Source organism: Stegostoma tigrinum, chromosome 14 (assembly GCF_030684315.1).
Source record: "Stegostoma tigrinum isolate sSteTig4 chromosome 14, sSteTig4.hap1, whole genome shotgun sequence".
Lineage (NCBI taxonomy): Eukaryota > Metazoa > Chordata > Chondrichthyes > Orectolobiformes > Stegostomatidae > Stegostoma > Stegostoma tigrinum.
This window is the reverse complement of record NC_081367.1, coordinates 44,920,862-44,944,148: the sequence shown is the minus strand read 5'-3', so window position 1 is coordinate 44,944,148 and position 23,287 is coordinate 44,920,862. Positions and strand designations below refer to the sequence as shown.

At 39.0% G+C, this 23,287-nt stretch overlaps 1 protein-coding gene across 6 annotated transcripts in view; it reads left to right on the top strand.

Moving 5' to 3' along the window:
* The first annotated feature begins 1,619 nt into the window (after positions 1–1,619).
* Positions 1,620–23,287, top strand: part of eif4g1a (eukaryotic translation initiation factor 4 gamma, 1a) — a 127,863-nt gene continuing 106,195 nt past the window's right edge. For 3 of the 6 annotated variants that reach the window (XM_048541981.2, XM_048541977.2, XM_048541978.2), the window contains exons 1-4: positions 1,620–1,702; positions 1,841–1,904; positions 12,865–13,010; positions 21,446–21,508. The gene's annotated coding sequence lies outside the window, so the exon portion shown is untranslated. The remainder of the gene's footprint in view (positions 1,703–1,840; positions 1,905–12,864; positions 13,011–21,445; positions 21,509–23,287) is intronic. The other 3 variants (XM_048541979.2, XM_048541980.2, XM_048541982.2) reach the window with 2 other exon arrangements.

Genomic DNA, 23,287 nt, shown 5'->3' with positions numbered 1-23,287 from the left:
TGTAAATAATGTAAATATGTAAATACTCCCCATTTGTTTAATGAGACTAAATTCTTGTTAAGAACAAGCAATTCCTCTTATCAGAAAGACCTTTTCAGTTCCAATGTACAGACTGTGATGGAAAAGAGTGAGAATACCTAGTTACTAACTAATCTATATATGTGTTGTAGCTTTTAACACATTATTCTGATGTACTCTGAAGATTTCTCCAGTGTCATTTAGGAGCAGTACAACCTGATATATCATTTTTGGGTTTAATCAATTACAGTGCAAGGGTGAATTCTGCGAACAATTCCTGATACAAATAAGTCTTTCTTGCCATGCTGAACTTGCTCTATGCAGAAATTGACTTCTGCACACTGTGAATAAAGACAGTAGCTACTCAGTATAATGCCCTGATATAATACATTGATTATGATCCCTTCACTAAGAGACTGAATATAACCATGTTATAATGTCTTTATAACTTGCTCTTTGCTTGTTTGATACCATTGAATGGCTCATAGTGGCTATATTGTATCATGGATAAGAGATAATGGGAACTGCAGATGCTGGTGATGGGTATAGGCCCGAAACGTCAGCTTTTGTGCTCCTGAGATGCTGCTTGGCCTGCTGTGTTCATCCAGCTTCATACTTTGTTATATTGTATCATGCATGCTTTGCTACAAAGGTTGCTGAGTTGCATATGGAACAGTGTTGGGAAATATTATTGATGCATTTTGCAAGATAATTGTAAGGCACTCTGTGTGGGGTGGGGCCTGTCATGCACCCTTACCTTCATGTACTGTTTTACACAAGTGTATGTGAACTTGGAAATTCTCATAACATGTTCTCAACTTAGTCTTTCATTTGGATCAGGACAGGTTGGGACTATTTCCTACCCATGGAGAAAAAGGGAAACAAATTGTGTAAGATATCTCCTCTGACTCTGTAATAATTTGACTTCCCACTCTGTCAGCCCACAAGCTATAGAGATTGTTTAAATTATTTTTTTTAAACAGAATTTGTATTAGCTCTGGTGAATTGTTAACTAGATTGAAAAACGCTGTCTGACCAGCTGTGATCTCCAGCAGATTTTTTTTGCATTAGCAGTTATATTTTCATATCATGCCCTTTAGATGTTTCTGAAATTTATGTTAATACTTGTCTATATCAGATTATTTGATATCACTTTGTTCGAGTCTGTGGGCTCAGAGATTCTACAATGAGCAAATTTCTACATGGCATTAGGGTGCTCAACTGAGTTTCCCTGACCTGTCTACTGGATTGTATGCGAGTTGGCTCTTCATGTTGCTTTACATAAACGTAAACTTTTACATAACGCAACTACTGTTTGTTTTTTTTCTTGTGGGGAGTGGTGTGCCGTCAGTATCTACACCTCCAAGTAATTCATTGAATATGAAGTACAGTTCCGGACATTTCTCGAAGAAATAGGATAATTTGCTCGCCACAAAACTGTTAAATTTCGGGGAGGGGCGGGGTTTGGGGGCAGGCAAGGAAACACCAGCCGGGTGGTGCGTGCATGCTTTGGAACTGTGGAAGAGAATGTGTTATTGCAACAATATTAAACCTAAGTGCTTGTGATTTAGGAGTGAATCGCGGCTGCCCTCTCCCTGGCGGTGTCACGTGTCCTTTCCGGAACCCTAGAGGCGGAAATCTCCGAAAGTAGCCGATCGTCCGGCTGTGCGGACTGAGGACGAAGGTACGCCATTACTGGGCCGCTTTTTATTATCCGTCTCCATCCTCGGCATGGAGACTGCAAGCAGTCACTGCTGACTGGCCCGGTGGCTGTCCTGCCTTCTGTGCTTCGGCCTGATTGTTTTATTTTTCTGATTCACAGGACAGAAGAAGGGAGGAAAGAAAAAAAACACTTACACCTTGAGGAGGAGCCCAGTCCTTCCCGGGTAAGGGGTGGCCTGACGTGTTTCTGCTGACACCCAGGGCTGGGGCTGCAGGAAAGGGGAGGGAAGGTGAAGGAACGGCTATATAGAGAGAGAGAGGGAGAGAAACCCCTCTCTCTAACTGGGGGGGCAGGCAACAGCGGCCTCAGCATATTCCTCCCCATCATCTCCACCTCCCGATTCCTGGGAATATCGAGTCGCTTTCAAGCCCGCGGCCGGCGCCACTCGGTTGGGGTTGGGGTTGGGGTTGGGGTGAAGGCCATAGCCTTTTAGCCCCACCACTCCCTAAAGCCCGGGTTGAGTGGCAGCCAGGCCCCAGTCTCTCTCCTCTCCCTCCCCCCCCATACTGGTTTTCCCCGGCTTCTGGAAAAAGACGGGGAGAGAGCAGGCCGTCCAGCCTGAGCCACCCCTCTCTCCCTCTGCAGCCAAGGGAGAGGAGGCCCCAGCCTACAAGAGTCTCATGTCATTTTGAAGTTTTTAGTGGGAGAGGTGAGGGACTGGCTAAAACCAAAGTCTGGGTTTTAACTTCTGTTTCTCGGTTGTGCTTGCTTTTGGTAGTAAGGCCCTTGACCATATGGAAGCTACGTCGCTGCCCTGGGGTGGAATGTAACCCCCGCCCCAGGCTCAGAGTGTCGTGGGTGGGGGGTGGGGGAGTTGGGGAAGACACCGGCCGGGCTTTGACTCTAGCTGTATATTGTATATATTAGTATTTGCATTAATATTTCTGCCGCGCGTGTGTAGGGTGTTAGCGCGTTTGTAGCCTGAGTCTGAAATGACACGTTTGTGCTGGAGGGGGAGGAGGGAAAAAGCCGGTAAAAGAGGAACCATGTGCGGCTGTTGGTTGGTCTCCGAGGCATAGCGCAAGCGAGTGAGTCACTGTCACCTCCCCACACGGTTGAGTGCTGCCGGCTCTTACTGCACAAACATCATCGCACTCCGCTGTTGCAAACTCTTCCTTAATCTTTAACTATATATAGATATTCACTCAACACTGAGGAAAGATCGCCATGTGACCATTTAAAAAAAAAGTGAGGGCTCGGATTTTTTCAAAAACGGAAGTGCATTGAAGTTTTAACCATCTTTGGGAATTACGTTTAATAAGTAGTAGCAACTTTGAAGGATGGCGTAATGGGAAAGTGTTGGAACAGATTTATTTAATTTTAAAGCTACTAACATGAAGGATACGAATAGCAAGTTTTAGAAAGTGCTGAGTCAATTCCTGTTTATAGCCCCCGATGTCTGCTTTCAGTTTGAAGACCCGATCCTTATGTTTTCGAGGAAAAGGATTGCTTTTTGGGGGTGGGGCAAGTGTGGGTAGATAGAGATAATGCATTGCAACGTTCAATTATCATTCGAGATTAAACTTACTTTTGAAACACATAGTAAGAAAGTTTATTGACTGAAATGCCCGATTGCTGCTAGCGAAACGTGTAAAAATCATTGAGCGTTTAGTTGTATTTATGAAATTGTGTTGTGAATTAATACCCAAGTTTCTCACTAAATGGTGAGGGCAAGTACTTTAGATATTTGAAATCTGCCCTTCACCACTGTAAATACTAATAATTTCTCATCTGATTTGACCCTGCCACTGAAAAAGTCTGTGTTAATTCAAGTACAAAAACACTTAGTTATCAAGTTATAAGGGGGCATATCATCAATACGATATGGGTTTTGGATTGACTGTAAGTTTGAAATGAATGCTGTGACATTTGATTTGATGTGGATGTTATGCAAAATATGGAGATGTAAAGCAGTTTGCATACATGAAAAATTAAATGATTTGAGAATGTGTGGCAAATATCAATGCATATACAAAGATCACAATAGTCACATTTCATATGACATTTTCACATGGACTCTGCTGCTCCCTGGCAGTGGGTGTGGTTTTGGTGTTCATTACAGTTTGTGCGTTTTCTCTCTGCACTGCAGTAACAGGCTGTAAGGTTTAATAATCGTCTCGTAGTGTATACATGAGAGAACGTTGTGTGTCTGGTAGAAGAAATGAGACTTCTTAATACTGATATCACAGTGTTGCCTCAGGTGTCTTCTGTTTTTTATCAGTTGTGTGCAGTCTGAGATTTTTGGAAGTGGCAATAGCCATTGGAATTGAGTCTAAATTAAAATGCACTTGACACTTGCATTTATTATGGCCTTCTATTTTGGTAAAGAACTTGCCTGAATTGATCTGTTGTCTAATTTTGTTTGGAATTAGTGTCAAATATTCACCACTGAAATAATCCAAATATATAGGTCTCCTGCATCATACCAAAGAACTTCATGCCAGGTTTCAAGTAGGCAAATTTAGATAACTCAAAATAATGCGCTACATATTTGAACAGTAGAAATAAAAGTGAGTTTAAACATTACAGCTGTTAGCAGTTCTGTTCGTCTAGTAATATATCTATCTTTTTTCCAAAAAGTGAAACAAGTTTGAAATGAGCTACCTGGTAAACAACTTGACTTACAGCAGGTCAGGCTGCATCCATGGAGAGAAAGCAGGCTAACATTTTGAGTTTCGATGACTCTTCATCAGCTCTGATGAAGAGTCAGCTAGACTTGAAATGTTAGCTTGCCTTCTGTCCATGGATGCTGCCTGACCTGCCGAGATCGCCAGCATTTTTTTGTTTTTGTTCAGATTCCATCATCTGCAGTAATTTGCTCTTAAACAACTTGATTAGTTGGTTAGCTTTACAGCGTTTTAATTGAAGTCTACATAATCACCTGTAGCTTAGGCAGATTTTATTCAAACTATGGATTTTTAATTTCTTGAGTTTAAATTTAGCAGAAATTATAGTCTGCATTTGTCAGACTTTTTCTGTGATAAAATGAATTACTGTATTGGTTGACTGGGAATAGATCGCATAAACTTAAAAGGATATTGTGTGAATGCAGATTCAATAAAGTAGGAGCTAAATTTTTTGGCACTTTTTAAATTAAACTCAGTTGATCAGGTTGAATTGGCTTCTAAAAGTTTGAGTTTTTATTGCATTGAGATTTTTCAAAGAATAACTACCTTTTTTATTTGGGCTTAAAGTTTAGCATAAGTTTTTGTTTTACTTACTCTCTTGTTTTTTAATATGACTTAAAAGTTAAAAATGGCATCAGGCACTCAACCAATTCTTATCTAATTTAAACTTGCTGAATCTTGGATGACTGTAAAAGTCCAGTCAATCTGTACAGCCTATGTAGACTCTTTGTAAGGAGTGCCCAATTATTCGACACCTCTTCTCTCCCCAAAACCCAGCGCGTTGTTATTCTTCAACTTCGTGTCCCATTTGCTTTTGGAAAGCTCCTATACAGTGGGCGTCCATCACCTTTTCAAGCAGCGGTGAACATGATGTCAAGTCCCAAATGAGTGTCTGTTTTTCCCAGATCCCCATGTTTAACTTTGTGAATGGCTTTGTGCTCCTGACAAGACATGCAGTGTGATAATGACATTGGTAAATAATCCCTCTTTGCTGTTTCTCAACCTGTCTGCAACAGTTCATGTCATCTGGCTCCACTCTCATCCCTTGTGTGTGCCTCCTCTTGGCTGGTTCCTTTCTAATCTCTCTGACCATAACCATAATGTCACTTGTAGCGGTTTGAGTTCCTACTCTTGCACTGTTAACTTTGCTTCTCAAAGATATATATTCTGGTGACCTCTTCTACATCTCATCTGCATGGTGTCCTGTGGAGACGTTGTCTGAAGGCTTGATGTTGGTTTTCATTTGTGCTGACAGCATGCAGCTCAACTTTCACTGCCATCTAACTCTTCAACTGTGGTAAATTATCAAATGCTTATTTAATATCCAACAATGAGGTTAGCCTGAAGTATTATCTCTTTCACCCTCTCTCCTTGCCTGAGGTGTGGTCTTTGGTCAAACCACCACCAGTTGTATCTCTCTTTAGAGAGAGCTGGTAAGAATATGGCACTTATATTTTTTACTGGGTGAGCAGAAATTTCCTCCAATCGAACATTGGGAATACTGTAATTTTTGATTTTGGACCTGGCTTCAAACTGTTTCCTTTTACTATCTTCACTTAAGCATCTTCATAAGACTATTTGCAACATTTGAGTGGTGTCTGTCTCTATAAAAAACCTCTGACCACATCAGTGCCATCATTACAATTATCTATTTCCACTTAGTATTTCTTTTATTCATTCCTAGGGTGTGGGTGTTTGTTGGCTAGTGTTTCTTTCTCCTCTCTAATTGCCTTGAGGCGGTCGTGGCCAGCTGCTTTCTTCAATCGTTGCAGTCTTTGTGGGTATAGGGATGCCCAGATGCTGGAGTTCCCGCATCCGGGTAACAGAATGGAGAAATGGTTGAAAGTAAGGATTGTGCGTGGCTTAGAGGAAAACTTGGAGTGGTGGTATTCCCAAGCATCTGTTGCCCTTGTTCTTCTAACTGGTAGAAGTTGCAGGGTTAGTAGGTGCTGCCAGAGAGGCCTGAGCAATTTTGCTTCTGTGTATCCTCATGATGGCACATACGGCTGCTACTGTCCACAGTATTGAATGGGTTGAATGTTCAGGGTGGTGGATTGGGTGATAATCAAGTGGGAATCCAAGCAAGGGGAGAGTATTCCATCACATATTCCTGAATCCTCAATTTTTGTCCCTTTTTTTTAGATTTGACTTTTCACTTTTTTTTCTCTCGGTTTGGTCTTCTGCCTTCTATCTTCTGAACTTCTTACCTCTATCTTAATGTGCCTTTAAACGCTATTCATCTGTCAGCGTTCTTTTTGCTGATCTATGTTGCCTCCCATTCAAGCAGAACCAGCTTTTAAAATTATCCTTTTTCCAAATCCCTTCATGGTCTTTCTCTTGCCTAACTGTGTAACTTCCTCTAGGCCCAAATCCATTTGAGATATATGTTAGTAACATTCTGGCTGTTAAGCACCTACAGCTTTAATCACAGCCTCCATTATTGTCTCTTGGCTTGATTCTAAATGCTGAAATTCCCTTTGTGAACTCTTTTTTTTTTGTCCATCTTGTTTTTTCGCCTCTAAGGCATTGATCAAAAATTTGTTATTTAAGCATTTGCCCTAATATAATGTCGGCTTGGAATGTCTTTTAGAATGCCCTGTGAAATGTGTCGTTTCCAGATCTTGCCTAACTTTTTTCCCCTTATTGCTTGCCAATTATTTAAAATCTGTGGGACTGCGTGTAGAGGAAATGCAGCAAGTAGGGAATCCATTATAATTTTGAATACCTCTTAACATGTCTTCATGTATTGTTCTAGTTTCAACAATCAATCTAAATAACTGAAGTTGTTCGTCTCAATTATCATCCTGGTTAGCCTTCTCCAAGACCTTGACATCTGTCCGAAAGCATTATGCACAATTCTATAAAGTCTTACTGCTGGGGCAGTGTACAGAGTCGTATCAGACTTGAAATGTTAGCACCTGTGTTCAATCTGACAAAGTTTCTACAGCACTTTGTTTTTATACTTATGATTATCATTTCATTTTAGCAACCTTGAATATTTTTGAGTATAGTAGACCTATGATGTAAATTGTTTGGTACTTACATAAGCACTACTTGTATCTGAGTCATGTGAATGTGCTAATTAAAGGATTTCAGTGCTTGCAGGAAAATGTAAAATGATCTGATTTGATATGAATTCACATTTGAGAATTAATGTAGAGGAATTGTTCAAAATTACATTTACTGAACCGTAATTGTTGTTTGGCTTTTTTTGTCTTTCATGAATCTGCTCCTCTGAAGGATTGGTTCAACAGGGATGATTTTAGTTGCATACCATACATCTCTGCAAATGACTAAGATTTGCCAACAAGATCTGCATTTCTTTTTGGTAGAACTCTCCCTGCAGTTTTCTTCTAGATATAGTGCTCCATCTACTGGTCCTGGTTGAGCCTTACCAATAATTTTACAGATACTGTAAAACAGAATCCTCTCTCCTCCCCACTCCACTCCCAGCTATTTGCCTGAACAAATTGTTTATCGTTTAATCCCCATAGTCCTTTTAAAAACTGTCTCTAGACAATTACCCAGTTCTCTTTTGACAGCTTTGGTCTAATCTGTCTCCATCATACTTGCAGGCAAATTATTCTATATCTCCTCCATTTGTGGTGTAAAATTTTCCTCCTGTTGATGTTATTTATTTCACCTTATTAAGTTAATTCAGCGTCTTCTAGTTCTTTATCCCACTGTCAATAGAATAATTTTGGACACCTCTCTGCTCCTAGCCACTTCTACATGCGGAAAAAGCCCAAACTACTTCAGTCTATCCTTTGCAATTGCAGTCTGTCCTTTGCAATTGCAGTCTGTCCTAGGAATCATTCTCAAATATTTTTGTATCCTCTCAAATGCCTCTGCACCCTTCTGACAAGTTATTTCCAGAACTGTCCACTCCTTTTTAAGGCTCAGTCAATGCTTTATGTAGGATTTTCAGAATTTACTTTCGTACTCTGTGGCCTATTTCATAAACCCAGAGTACCACATGCTTTATTAAATGCTGAAGGAAAAGGCAACAGAAATCGATAAGCTGGTCAAGAAGGCATATTGTATGCTTGCATTCATTGGCCAGGCCATAGATTATAAAAATTAGCAGTTATGTTGCAGCTGTGTAGGACATTAGTTAGGCCACATTTAGAATATTTTGTACTGTTCTAGTTGCCTCGCTCCCAAAATGGTCTGAAGGTTTTGGAGAGGGTGCAGAAACAGTTTACTAGAATATTATCTGGTTTGGAGGGTATTAGCTATGAGGAGAGAGTGGACAAATTTGGTTTATTTTCACCTGAATGTCAAAGGATGAAGGGCAACTTGATAGAAGTTTACAAAATTGAGACATGGATACAATGGATAATTGAGGCCTTTTCTTGGTAAAAGTGTCAATTACCAGGGGACATAGGTTTAAATTTAAAGAGGGTAAGTTTAATGGAGATGAGAGGCAAGGTTATTTTATTCAGGGTTGAATGTGCCTGGAATGTGCTGTCAAAGGTGGTGTTGGAAGCAAATAGAAAAGCAATGTTTGAGGCATTTGACAGGTATAGGAATAGGCTGGGAATAGAGGGAGGTGCACCCTGTAAAAGCAAAAGCTTTTTAATTTTGAAAGGCATCATGTATCAGAGCAGTTTAGGTGGGCTGAAGGGCCTGTTTCTGTAATGTATTCTTCTTTGTTCTCTTGACCTGTCATGCAAATGCTTGCACATGCACCCTCTGGTTTCTCTGCTTCTGTAACTCCTGTAGAAATTCACCATTATTTCAAGCTGTCTACTCTTGGTCCACCAACCAATCTGATTGCTTCTGCATTAAATTTCAGCTACCATTTGTCATTCTGTTTCACCAGTCAATGTCCACTTGAGATTCATTGCTATCCTTCTCAGTGCAGAATACTTCATAGCTTAAAAATTGGTTCTGGATGTGAGTTTGCTCGCTGAGCTGGAAGGTTAGTTTTCAGACATTTCGTCACCATTCTAGGTAACATCATCAGTGAGCCTCTGACGAAGCGCTGGTGTTATGTCCCGCTTTCTATTTATCTGTATAGGTTTCTCCCCCCGCCCCCTGCACAAAATGGTTAGCAGTAAAATTGATGTTAGCATCGATAATTTAATTAACAAAAATTTTCAAGATGCTAAGCTCCAATAGAAATGGAGTTGTGAATTATTCTTTAACTTGGTTAATTTAGTGTTTGTTTCTGTCAAGATTCACACGTTGAGCAGCATTGTTGTATGCTCCTGTGCAGACCCTCGAATAGTGTCAAAAGATTTTTTTCATTGCTACTTCCTCCTGAAAAGTTCCCTTATGCCTGTATTATGCCCTGACTAAGAACGGCTGATAAAACAGATTTTCTGATCTGTGCCATTGAACCATACCAGACAGTGGATTAATACCCTAAACATTGGTAGCCAGTGACTGCTGTTTGCTTGTTATACTTTGCAGGCTCTGGAATGTGTTGATCGTGTTAACCCAATGCATTTAATTCATAATTGTTTCAGATTTCAAGTTACAAAGATACAAATACTTGTCCTGTATAATTGTGATTTTCAATCTGAGGATGTAGTTGTAGGAGACAAACCCTGCCCATTTTACACTGGATCATGTCTAATGTCTTTGTTCCTTTGAAGCTTTGCTGTTTGATCTCTAAACAGGTTAAAATAGATGCCAATGTTTGCATCTAATTTCAATATATTAAATTTCTATGTAGACCCTACTGTTAACAATTTCATTTAGCCATAATTGAGGAACATGTAGTGTTTTGTAAGGAAACTTCTGAAGTATCCCAAATTCAGTCTGCTCCCGCTTGTCTAAATAGTATAACAGAAATCTAGGTTGTCAGGCAATCACCTGTTGATGCATTGCACCTGAAGTAAGGAGTCTCTTCATATGATATGGAAAAGTCTGGATCCCATGTTTGTATCTTACACCTACCACCTCAAGTGCTGAATTAACAGCTGAGATGCAATGAAGTTGCTTACTAATTATCTGACAATGACTTTAATTCATTTGGTTTCAACTTGTTGCACTTGCTTTATGCAGCAATGGCTAATTGTTTTCAATGTATTGAGGTTTGCTTCTAGATCTTTGGCATCAGCTACGAGTTTCGTATTTTTTAAATTTCAAATTATACACATGCAACTTCTGGACTGTATGTGGGAAGGGAACATGTGCAATCGTTCATGTTGATTTTGGATTTCTTAGCCCTGAAATCTGGACTTGGTGTTTTTAACATCTCTCCATGAGAGAGAGGGAGAGAGAGAGAGAGAAGGAAGCTTCTTTCCTAACAACTATTGTAGAAATGCTATATAGATATCTACTGATCAGTTACTCAGCTGAAACTCAGATATTTTTAAGAAAAAAATCAAACCAGAAGAAGTGCACAATGGATAAAGTAAGGAACTTAGCATCCTACCTTGTTACTGTCTTGGTTTAAACCAAAGAGCTGAATTCCAGATGTGAGATGAGACTCCTGTCTTCAACATCAAAGACCCCAGCAAAACTAGTCACTGGTAATAATGGGGAAAGCTTTCTGCTGTTGGAATCATACCTGGCCTGAAGAGAGGTGGTTGTGGTTCTTGGAGTCCCTTGATACTTAATGGCTTTACCATCACTGAATTCTTCATGGCCACCATCTTGGGGTTGCTTTTAACCAGAAATTGAAGTAAACTGTGAAGCTGGATGAACACAGGCCAAGCAGCATCTCAGGAGCACAAAAGCTGACGTTTCGGGCCTACATCCTTCATCAGAGATGCTGCTTGGCTTGCTGTGTTCATCCAGCTTCACACTTTGTTATCTTGGATTCTCCAGCATCTGCAGTCCCCATTATCTCTTATCATTGAATTGAACTGGACTGGCCATATAAATATAGTGGCTACAAGAGCAGTTCAGGCTAGGAATGTGTGAACTTGTATCCTGACTCTTGCGAACCTGTTTGCACCATCCACCACTGACGTAAAGTAGCAGCGTAGAATCATAGAATCCTTGCAGTGTGGAAACAGCCCCTTTGTCACAAGTCCACACTGCCCCTTGGAGCATCCCACCCAGATCCAACCCCCTCTAACCTACTCACCCCTGAACGCTACGGGCAATTTAGCATGGCCAATCCACCTAGCCTGCACATCTTTGGACTTTGGGAGGAACCCAGAGCACCCACAGGCACAGAGAATGTGCAGACTCCACACAGATGGTCGCCTGAGGCTGGAATCGAACCTGGGTCCCTGGTGCTGTGAGGCTGCAATGCTAACCACAAACTAGCAAAGGACGGCTTGACTTCCCTGACCGGAAACCGAATCCAGGCCACGGTGGTGAGAGTGCTGAATCCTAACCACTAGACTACCAGGAAAGGCAATGTGCATCATCTGCAAGATGCACTGCAAAAACTCACTTAATCTTCTTTTAATTGCACCTTCCAAACCATGATCTCTACAAAGGGGAAGGACAAGTGCAGCAGGTACTTGGCACATTCACGTTTCCCTCAATGTCACCTTCATTTAGAAATATATCACCATTCCTTAGGCATCATGGAGTCAAAATACTGGAGTTGCCTCCTGATTTGCATGTAGGTCTATCTACATTAAATGGACTGCAGCAAGGCAGCTCAATATCACTTCCTTGAGAGCAGCTATGGATGAGCGACAAATGCTGGCCCAGTCAGTAAAGTCCATATCTCACAATAAGTATTTTAAACAAACTGGTGTGCAACAAAAAAAGTTATGACTTTGCATTATAAATGTTCTCTAATCAACTTTTTGATATAAAGCACATTTATATGTTCAGCCTTCTTACTGGATTAAGTTAGTAAATTGAGTCTAATATCACCAAGTGTAAGAGTTGCATATTTAATTCCTTTGGTTTCTTGAAGGAATTTCCGGTTATTCCTGCAAACTAATTCACTTGATGAAAACATAATATTCAAAACAACCTGCAGCAAAAGAATAAACTTCCTAATTTTTTTTTGTATTTCCAGTTTGTATTATATCAGTGTGCATACTTACTGCAGTGAATACATGAAGTTGCTACAGTTCTGGATTTTCATTTTGATTGTATTCTGATAGCTGTAAATGACTGACTATGGCTCTTAAAAGTGCTTGCTTTTCTTACTAAAAGTCCTGTTGTCATTTTGTGATGTGCTATTTGCACCAATCACATGCAACTAGCATGTGCTGCCCAGGAAACTGGGCAAGACTGCAGGTGAATTGGAACATGCACCTACCAGCTTACTCGGCATGATTGGATGCCAAGTTATAACATTAGTTGACAATAGTGGTTACAAACATTTAAAATATCCAGTTGGCAGAATTGCAAAAGTATGATTCTATTCTTTTTACAACTTTAGTGTAAATGCAATATTTTAACTGTCGCGTTGGATTTGCTGTGCGGTTTCAAGAAATAAGATTGCACTTTTTAAAATGCATTTCCTGATGTACTATATTTTAGCCAGATGCTAATGTATGTGTGGTCACATCAAACCAGTCCATGCCGGTTAATTGCACCCTGTTAATAGTAATATTTGTTTGATAGGAACATTTACTCAGCTACGGATTAATTCCTCAGACTTCTAATGGAAAGACTGCTGGCTTGTAGGAACAATTTAACGAGGGATTGCTGCTTTATAGGGAACACGTATTGCCCAACATTGCAGCTGATCTGTTATTGAATTATCAGATGTAAGTATTTTTGACAAAGATGATCACTTTAATGTAGTTGCTTGTTTTTGTATGTATTAAATTTGATGCATGCTAACGACCATAGCTGTATGAAAAACCCACTGCATTATCTATAATACTGGTTTAGCCTGTAGGTGTAACTGGTAGAGTTTTTTAACCGTGTAGTGTTACATCATGTCCATCACATGTTCACTTACACTGGTGTTAGATACGTGACTAAAAGGAAATTGATCTTTAAATGTGCCTATCTTTGTTAAGATGAAGTAATAAAATAATTTATGAACACTACTTTTTATCTCTGGCAATACAGTGATTATAGCCAATTAGATGCAACAGTATATGAAGACACTACTATTATTGCAAGTGGATTTTAGTAGTGGATTAGAGATTTTGTTGAAATAGTATAGAGCCGTGATGAGATCATATATTGAATATTTGCACAGTTTTGTCTCCTTTACTGAGGAAGGATATACTTCCCAGAGAAGGAGATCATCAGACTGTAATGGTCGGATTGCTCTCTGAGGATAGATTGAGAAGACTAGTATTTAAATGAATGAGAGGGATTTTGCTGAAATATACAAAACTTTTACAGGGATTCATGGTGTAGATGTTGGATGGATTTTTCTCCACGCTGGGATGCCTAGAACCAGGGAACGTAGTTTCACATTAGGGTTAGGTTATTTTAAGACTGGGATAATAAGGAGTCCTGCATCTGGTGAATCTTTAGAACTTTCTAACTCAGGATTGTGGAGAGTCCATCATAAATATATCCATCATAAGATGGAGATCAACAGATTTCTGGATATTTAAAAAAAATCACATCAATATGGAGAGTGCAGGAAAATGGCAGCATCACAGCCATAATCTGTTTGGATGGTGGATTAGTCTTGGGGGTTTAACGTTCTGCTGATTCACTTTCATCTCTACCTAAATGAATTGTATTCCACGTGCTGTCTGTCGTAATTTATGAAACTCCTGGCTGTTGCTGGTTGCCTCCCTTTGACTGGTTTAAAAGTTGTCAGTAGCCACTGTCCCATTTAACTGAGATGAGTTGCCTACCTTTTATCAGCAGCACTATTTGTCACTGTCAGCCAGGTCCAATGACCCACCCTCTCCTAACCTCGCAAGATTATGGTACTGATAGTGATTGCTAGGGGATACAGCAGTCTACTGCATGGTACTAGACACCATCTTCCTAGTACAGAGCCATTTGTACTCATTATTCTCTCAGGTGTTAATTGTATTTGGTTATGCAGAGTGATACCTGATCTGATGTGATGCCACTAGTAAACTAGGATGTACACGGCAGAAAGTTTTGATAACATTTGTGCTTTAGCCTTGTATACTTCAATTGTGAATTGATTAGAAATGAGAATTGGGAATAGGAAGAAAGACTGGCCTTTGAATCATGCTACAAAGTGTGCCAAAGTGCTTCAAAACCTCTTGTAAGAAACGTGGCATGGTCCCCCAACCCCCAAAATGTCAAGACCAACATTTTTAAATCCTAATATATAGACCAGGACAATGGGAATATTTCCCCTGATCCTTTTTCAAACTACCGTGCTGCCATGGGGCCTTTCTTTATCCACCAGTGGGGACAACAGGTTTCCTGTTGAATGTCTTGTTGGAAAGCACCTGTGACTGTGCAGCACTTCCTCAATATTGCAGTTGTTTTAATCTTGGTTTATTTTTAGTGCTCAAGTCTATTCTGGGTCTTGAATTTAAGACTTAAGATGAGATTGCAGACAACTGTGTATGTTCTCAAATGCTTCTCACCAACTTTAAACTTGGGTTTAAATTCACTTGCAAAAGGTGGAATGACTTGTAAATGCAGGCATCTAATACACAATAATGATTACTGTCATGATTATCTCACTTTTTGGGTGGGTGAGGGGGTTGGTTTGTTTTTTGAAAATATGGTTTAAAAACTTAGTGTGCTTGTTCAACTCACCAGTTGGTCTCTGGAGTGATGCTTTTGAGGGAATATTACACAAATCATTATTCCAAGTCTCTCGCTTGTCATTCCCAGTCAGTTGTGTTTTTCTTTCAAGAGCTTGTCTGTAAACATTTCTGGTTGTTGACCTTGTTGGATGCTGGATGAAATTTTGTATGGACTTGTCATCTGGAAAATGTATTTTCCTACTGGGTAGATTGAGCTCTCAATCTGCCTGAACTAAAATGGGTGAATTGCCTGTAATGTTAGCCATTATTAATAATTATATTTTTATTAATAGCTGTTACCTGTGGAAGTGCTGTTTGGGGAAAAATTTGAGACAGAACCTGTATGTTGTTTAGTTTAAACTATTGAAGTTGGATTCAGTCAAAGCGTAATTTGAGATGGCTTAAAGAAAAGTTGTTGAATGTTAAAATGTGAAAACATTGCAGCATTATATTTTGTAAAACGTTTTTGTTTGCATGCAGCATTGTAAGACAGCATCTGAAAACTTTAGCTTTTGAAAGTTTGATTTTCACAATGACCAACATTGTCGAACTTTCACTGGAGTTGAATTGAATTGTAGATGTAGGTGCACTGGATTTGGGTGCGGCAGAGGGCAATTCATTGTCAACCAATTTCCTGTGGGTCTGAGGTCACATGTAGGTCAGACTAGGTAAAATGGCAGTTTCCTTCTCGAAAGAACATTAGTGAACCAGATGAGTTTTTCTGATGGTTGTCAAATGGTTTCATGGTCAGCATTAGACATGATAATCCAGATATTTATTGAATTCAGATTCCACAATCTGTCGTGGCAGGATTTGAACCCGAGTCCCCAGAACATTATCAAGCCTCTTGATTAATAGCCACGTAATAATATCACTAGACCATCATCCCATTTTGGTATGTAACTTTAAGGTAGTACTTCAAAGCAGTGTCTAGGAAATGCTTTTAGAGAGATGTTGAACTTGAGGCCTATCTTAAATTAACAAGCAGTCTTATTGTACTATTTAAGACTGATATGCAGTCTAGACTAATTTCTTCTTTGATCAGTACCAGAAACCCACAGGTCTGTCTTTATTTCTTTATGGGCTCCTGAACTGTGCAAATTGGTTGGATCTTTGAACAAAGTGACCATGCCGTGTAAATGCAAAGTTTATTTCATTTTTGTCAAAGATTTTGTAGCTGTTCTTAATGGCACCTGTATGAAAACCTCCTCATTATAAATGTATCACTTTTATGCATTTTGCCACTTATTTTCAAAAGCTAGGGAGAGAATAGATTACTTGAAAATTCTTGAGTGGGGAAATCTTTCTTGGTGATTTTGAAATTAGTATAGGACGTGGCCCTTTTCAGAGGAAATGTGGTCGAAATGAAATGGAAAGTATTTGTGCTGATTCATGCTCCATTTAAACAGCACGTGATTTGTAACAGCTGATACAAGTCAGGGATGAGTGGGCTGGAATTTAATTGTTTCTGAAAAATCTGAGGAAGTGTAATGCCATTCATTGGATTTTTGGTTTGGCACTAATGCTCAATTTTTAAAATGCTTTTATTAATGCAATCTGTTTGGCTATGGCAGAAGTTGTTCATCATTTCACCTTAAGACACCTTGCCACCTCTTCAAATTGTTAAAGTCCAGGTTGTTAAGGCCACCTGTGATATTGTTTGTTCCAGTATTTTGAAGCCGTATCATAGGAGCTATAGCGTTAAAGTTCCAGGTCAGCTTGATCTATGTTCACCATTCACTTAGTGCATGCTGCTTTGTGTTCTAGTGCGTTGGCTTCTACTTGTGGAAGCTACTGCTGTGTATGGACCTTGGAACTTGATGCAGCAGGGGGGGAGAAAAAAACGTTCAAGGGAATGTTAGTGACTTGCAGGTAGTGTTCCCATGTGTCTTCAGCCTGTATTCTTCTAGATGGTAGAGTTTGCAGACTTGTAAAGTGCTGTCAAAGGAGGCTAATCTAGATGCTGCAGAGAATCTTGTAAATGGCACATACTGACATTTTTATTTTATATTCTGGTTGTCAGCATTGCAATACTTTGTTTTTTTAATCACTGATATCTGTGCTCATGTTATTAATTTTCAACTGGTCCTTGGATGTCAAAATTCCAGTTGCAGTGGAAAAATTAGGAGGCACCTTGAGGGTGTTATCTTGTTCCTATGAGCTGCAATATTTAGCTTAAAATCTAGGATAACATTTTATGAGAAATATGCATGAGCTGTAAGTTTGCACCACAAAGTTTTTTTTAGAAAAAACTGATCCTCGGAACTTGGGTTGACCTTTTCCTTCCTCACTGAGGAGACTGATGCTCCCACAAAGACCAGCGGAGGATCAAATGAAGTACTCTACTGACCTCAGGTCATTATGACAAGAAATGGGCCTGCAACCATTTCAGGGAGACAGCACGTTTGCACTATATGCTGATTATTTGGAACCCTAAGTCACTTGACTTCAGTGGTTTCAAAACCTTGAGTCTCTCATTTTATACATGCACGTTCCAACAGTACACTGAATTGCTTTGATGTTTTTCACATTTTTATATTTTAAGAAATGTTTATAGTTTTAAGCATGTAGGAACAATAGATCTGTATATGGGGATTGCAATTCCTGTTTTAGTGCCGTCCATCATACAAAACTTTTTAACAAAAAAAAATAGTTTTGTGGATTTAGCGCAGATATTGTAGTACCTTTTCAGGGAATTTGGAATATAGATCTTACCTAATTTTATTGCTGAGGAAATGAGTATACAAATAGCAAAGTCTGGCTGCAACTTTACAGGGTGTTGGTGAGTTTGCCCACAGAGTACCGTGTACGTTTTTGGCCCCCTTACTGGAGGGTAAGTACACGTGCAATGGAAGCAGTTCAAAGAACGTTCACTAAGCACAGTTGGCTGTGTAAGAGTTCTCCTCTCTTTATGAGGAAAGATTGAGCCGGTTAGATCCAAATCCTGAAATTCCCTCCCTAGCAGAATTGTGGTTGAATCTACAGCACATGGACTGCAATGGTTCAAGAATGCAACTAACCACCATTGTTTCAAGGGCAACAGAGATGGACAGTAAATACTGACTTAGCCAGCAATGCCTACATCCCATGAGTGAATTTATAAGAAAACATTGGATTTGTTCCCCATTGGTGTTTAGAAGAACTAGTGATGATCTTATTGAATACAAGATTCTGGTGCTTAACAGGGTGGATGATGAAAGGATGTTTGCTATTCTGGGTTGAGCTTTTAAAAATGAAAAGCCTTCCATTTAAGGTGATGAGGAATTTTTTTTGGTGGATCATTAATCTTTTGGAATTCTTTTACACTGAGAACTAGAGCACTGGTCTATTGTCTAACAGTCTTGATTATACTCAAGTTTTTGATCTACAAGGAAATTGGAGATAAGTCCACAACCAGATAAACCGTAATCACCATCTTAAATAGTTCAGCAGGCTTGATGATTATATGGTATATTTATTTCTTATGATCTCATTTCACAAATATGTGAGGAGAACATGATTTGTTTTTGGAGTCATTTTTCCATTTGAGGAATAGTCTTAGATATTACTGTTCTACTTCTCTACCCATGCACCTGCAATGGTCTTTCTTCCTCCTAAGATTTTTTTTCACCCTTTTTTTTTAATTCCGTGCCTGCCATCTTCCCCTAGAGGCATCATTTAGGTGCTGATTTGAAATAAAACATCCCTAAAATGATTGTTATTTTTCAAAATATGATTAACAAAACTTTTTTACTACTTTTAAGTCATGTTCTTAATAGTTGAGTTACTTAGTTAATTAAGAAACAGTTGAATATGAAAGTGATTCTTGCTGAAATGTCCTTTTTTTTTTGTTTAAAATTAAGATGTCACTCACTCCATTTCGCACTTCAGCCTAGCCTTTAAAATTCCATTAATGACACTTATGGCCTATCTTGCCTTGTAGCACTCAAATATTTGAAATTAATACTTCTGACTAGAATGTCTGGATTCATCTACAATGGTGATGATTTTGGGAGTTTGGTATTTCTTGTTCTCCTCCTCCTGTGTCGCAAAAGAGCACTACTGGTAGTTATTTATTTCTGGATGTTATCTCATACTGACAATATATTGGCATAAAGTTGGGATTTCACGATCTCATTAATACTTGAGGTAAAAGGAAATGTGTTCTGTTAAGCATTGTTGAATAGGTTAACAGTTCAGTACTGAATAATTTTCTGTCCTGCCAGTCCTTGCATGTCCAATTTCGAATTTGTGGACCTATTGCTACTCTTTCTGAGAACTGCCACCTCTGCATTTGCCAAAGTATTGACTTGAGATGCTTGTAAACTGGTGACATCTACTCAAAACTCCTATGATAGTTTTTGACAGTTCAAGTTTAGTGTGGGGGGGGGGGGGCGCAAATGAGTCAGTAATTGGGTAGATACTTTGTGGAATACATTTGCAGTGCATGGTTTGTTACTGTGACCCTGGTATCATATTTAAAAAAAACAAAAAATGCTGGAAATCACAGTGGTGCAGGCAGTACTGTGTAGAGAGAGCAAGCTAACGTTTCGAGTCTAGATGACTCTTCCTCAGCGGATAAGAATCAGGTCTGAAGAATCAGCCGGACTCAGTTAGCTTATTCTCTCCGTGGATGTTGCCCGACTTCCTGTGATTTCCAGCATCTGCAGCAATTTACTCCTACGTCATGTGACATAATTTGCTAAAATATGACTGCGTAAGGCCGTGGTAGTGAGTATTTAGAGGGGTGCCTTTATAATCCTGGTTTTGATTCTATCCTGTCACCCAATTTCACACAGGGGATTTGCAATCTCCAGATACTTGGCACTTTTTGGCTGTCTATCGAGCCTTGTGGCAGTTGAATTAACATTTTAAATGATGCATTCTGGGGAGCTTGTCCCATTTAGGAAGACTGAACTATTAGCCAGGAGGGTTAATGGTTGTCATGAAGCTGACTTGGAAGAGGAGAAAGGTGAATGCTGGAAGCACAGATGTAGATGTACATTAACTAAGTGTTGTATTGTAATCAAAGTTTTCACAGTGCTTGAGAATAGACTGGCAGATAAGCTTCATCCTGTACCAGTGATGTGGCAAAAACAGTAGCTGTAGCTTTGCACCAAGTATGTCAATTTTTTTTGCCTTTTCATTCTGATTCTGTAGGTGTAACTGAGTTGTGTGAAATGTATGTGGGTCTTGAGATTGTGTGCGTATAAATGTAAAACATGAGTAAACTACTGCAGATGCTAGAAATCTGAAATAAACACAAGCTGAAAATGCTGCAGGTTTAGAACTTCTGAGGTTTCTCCTATAAATGTGATTTTGCTCTGATATGTTGTGTCATAGCAATATTTGGCAGAATATCAGTAACGAATTTGCTGTCCCAAGCCAACGGTTTTAAGTATGAGGTAGTTTCATGTGTGCTAATGACCCTTGGTTCAGTAATAATTTGAGATGTTTTTGGATGTTTAGGATATGGTGGTATGGTTGTAGAAGTACTAATGCAAAATACCCTTTGGAAACAGTAGCCATGTGCAAAGATAAAACTTTAATTTTTTTTATTTCAGAGAGCTTCTGAATCAGATCATGTAACTGTGCAGTTGCCAAATTGAGACTATGCTTTGGTCCACAGAAGGAGTGGAAAGTTAAATCCAATAACTACCAATAGTAAAACCGAACTGTAAAAGCCTTTGTTATTTGGAGTCTGGCATTGCTCTTCCATTTTCAAGGACAATGTTGCACCAAGCGTGACAGTATTGCATTGTGTTGTGTTTAGAAGCTATTATTAAGACCTGATTGAGGATTTGTTCATAGAATCTCTACATTGGGGAAACAGGTTATTTTGGCGTGACAAGTCCACACTGACTCACCCCCCACCTAAGCTCCACATCCCTGAATACTGTAGGCAATTTTTTTTTAACAAGGTCAGTCCACCTAGCCTGCACATCTGTGGACTGTGGGAGGAAACCCACGCAGTCACTGGGTGAACGTGCAAACTCCACACAGTCATCCGGTGCTGTGTCCCTGGCGCTGAGACAGCAGCGCTAACCACTGAGCTGCCCTCTAAATTAATGGAAAATTGCATGGTTTGCAGGGAGCACACCTGGACTAAAATTTGTCAACCTATGCAAAACCTTCATCACTATTATTACACTTTATGTTGTGTCAAAGATGATTTCACGGTGTCACAACGTACTTTATAGTCGAGGAAGATACTCACGGAGGAGCCATATAAATCCGTCTCAAATAGCATGATTAGGTGAGAATAGTAGGTTTGTTAAATGTTTGAGGGGTATTTGATTGGCCACATTACAAATGGAGAAGATTTTTAGTTTGCATTGAAAGTGTCTAGTTTAATATAATTTACTATTTATAGTTTCCTGTTAAAGAAATGAACTAATGTGTGACTACTAACCACTGACCATTGATAATCCATAGTAGTGTGTGAAATGTGTTTTTTTTTTTGTTCATTAATGAAATGAGATATGAAATTTTTCTTTTTATTGTTGACTTAACAGTTACAAGAAGATCAACATTGATAAACACGAACGGCTCTTTACATACCCTCCTGCTGCAACACGGTATGCATGCTTAGTGTGACTTTTTGATTAACTTGTCATTAGAATTAGATTTTTCTAAATGTAAATAGTACTTCCAGTACTACTATACTTTTTTTTAAACTTTTTAAAGCTTGCTCGTTTTAATGCTGTGGATTTTTGCAAAGGGAAATATTTGGTTTCTGATTCTAAATATTGCAACTATTGCATTGTGTAATTGAGTGCCATTTTAAATCTGATTTGTTGTCCTGATATGTCAGAAGAGCATAAGAAATAGGAGCCAGGAATATGCTATTGCAACACCTGCAATAAGCCTGCCCAGTGATTCAACAATATCATGGTTGATCTGCCCAATTGTCACTCTGGGTATCATCAGGAAATGGTGAGTTCTCCTCTCTTGGAAGATACAGCCAAGGCTGCACTAGACCCACAGATCTGTTGGTTTCATTGGAGGCCTAACAGAGAAAGGGAAGAGTTGCCTTGCAAGCAACAACATTTTTAGTTGGAAGAATGATGAAAGAACAGTGCAATAGAAGGAAAAAATCAAAATGCAAAATGTCATTTAAATCGAGCTTGGACCATTATATCTCGCTATCTTTGGATTCTCTCAAGTGCGTTAGTTTTTTCAAAAACTCCCTAGCAATTGTTTATGTCTAACTTCTCATGTTGCAATTAATGTTAATTACTTTACCTGACACGGTTTATTCCAAAATTGAGGTTAAAATTGGAAAGGTTACTGTCATTGTATTACAGTTCTGAGCTATGTGCAACTGCTTTTCTTTTTAGTCTCAGAACTACTTTTTTTGCCATGTAACACTTCCTTCACTGTCATTTTTCATTTACAGTTAAATCAATGTCCATGCAGAAGGGTTTTAATAATGCACATAACTTATTTCAGCTTCAACCTTTTAAGATGATAGTAATCACTTAATTAAATTATTTAGGCTAAATCCATTCCTTAATTAACATCAGTTTCTTTGCCCTGTGTGTTTTCATTCTTAACATGTTTGTTCACTGCTAAATACTTATTCCGTTTTTAATGTAGAAATTGTTTGATTTTAATACTCAGCATTTTTGCACATGGTCTATGTAATAATTACTGTTACTTGTTCTGTGTAAACATTATAAGTTATTTAATTCTGATGAAAAGTTCATTTTTTTTTGTCAAATATATTTTGTAGAACATATGCTTATGTGGGAGAAGAGTACCAGAAGTATGGGCTACAACAGCGATCTGGTGTTGTTTTAAACAATTGTATTACAACAATAGAGTATGCTGTGACTAGAGCCATTTAGAATCCTAGAAAAACCCTTGCCTTGAAGAGGGAAAGGAAGTAGAAAATACAGCGTTGGAGGGGTTTGTGAGAGAAAAGGGGGGGAAAGATCATGGAAGTGTAGCAATTCTAAACTTGAGGTTTGTGACAGCCCCCATCTGACTGAAAAGGTGATCATGTAGGCTTGTGCGGTTGTACCGCACTCTTCCAGAATAATCTTGGTGGATTACTGTAAAACTTGTGTAAACTTGTAATTCTTCAGGGATCCATTAGCACTAAACAAAGAAACTGACTTCTGAAAACTATGAAACCAATTTGAAAATTATTCTGCCTGAATATCCCCCATTTTAAGTGTCTTTGCTGCCTAACTACCTTATAAACCTGCATGTTATCATTTAACTTTCTGAAAGTTTCTAGCACAGAAAGACCAAAAAGGGAGGCACCCATCCTAATCTTACATTCATAGCCCTGCAGGTGAAAGCAGTTGAGGTGCATATCTTGACACCATTTGACATTAGTTGGAATTTTC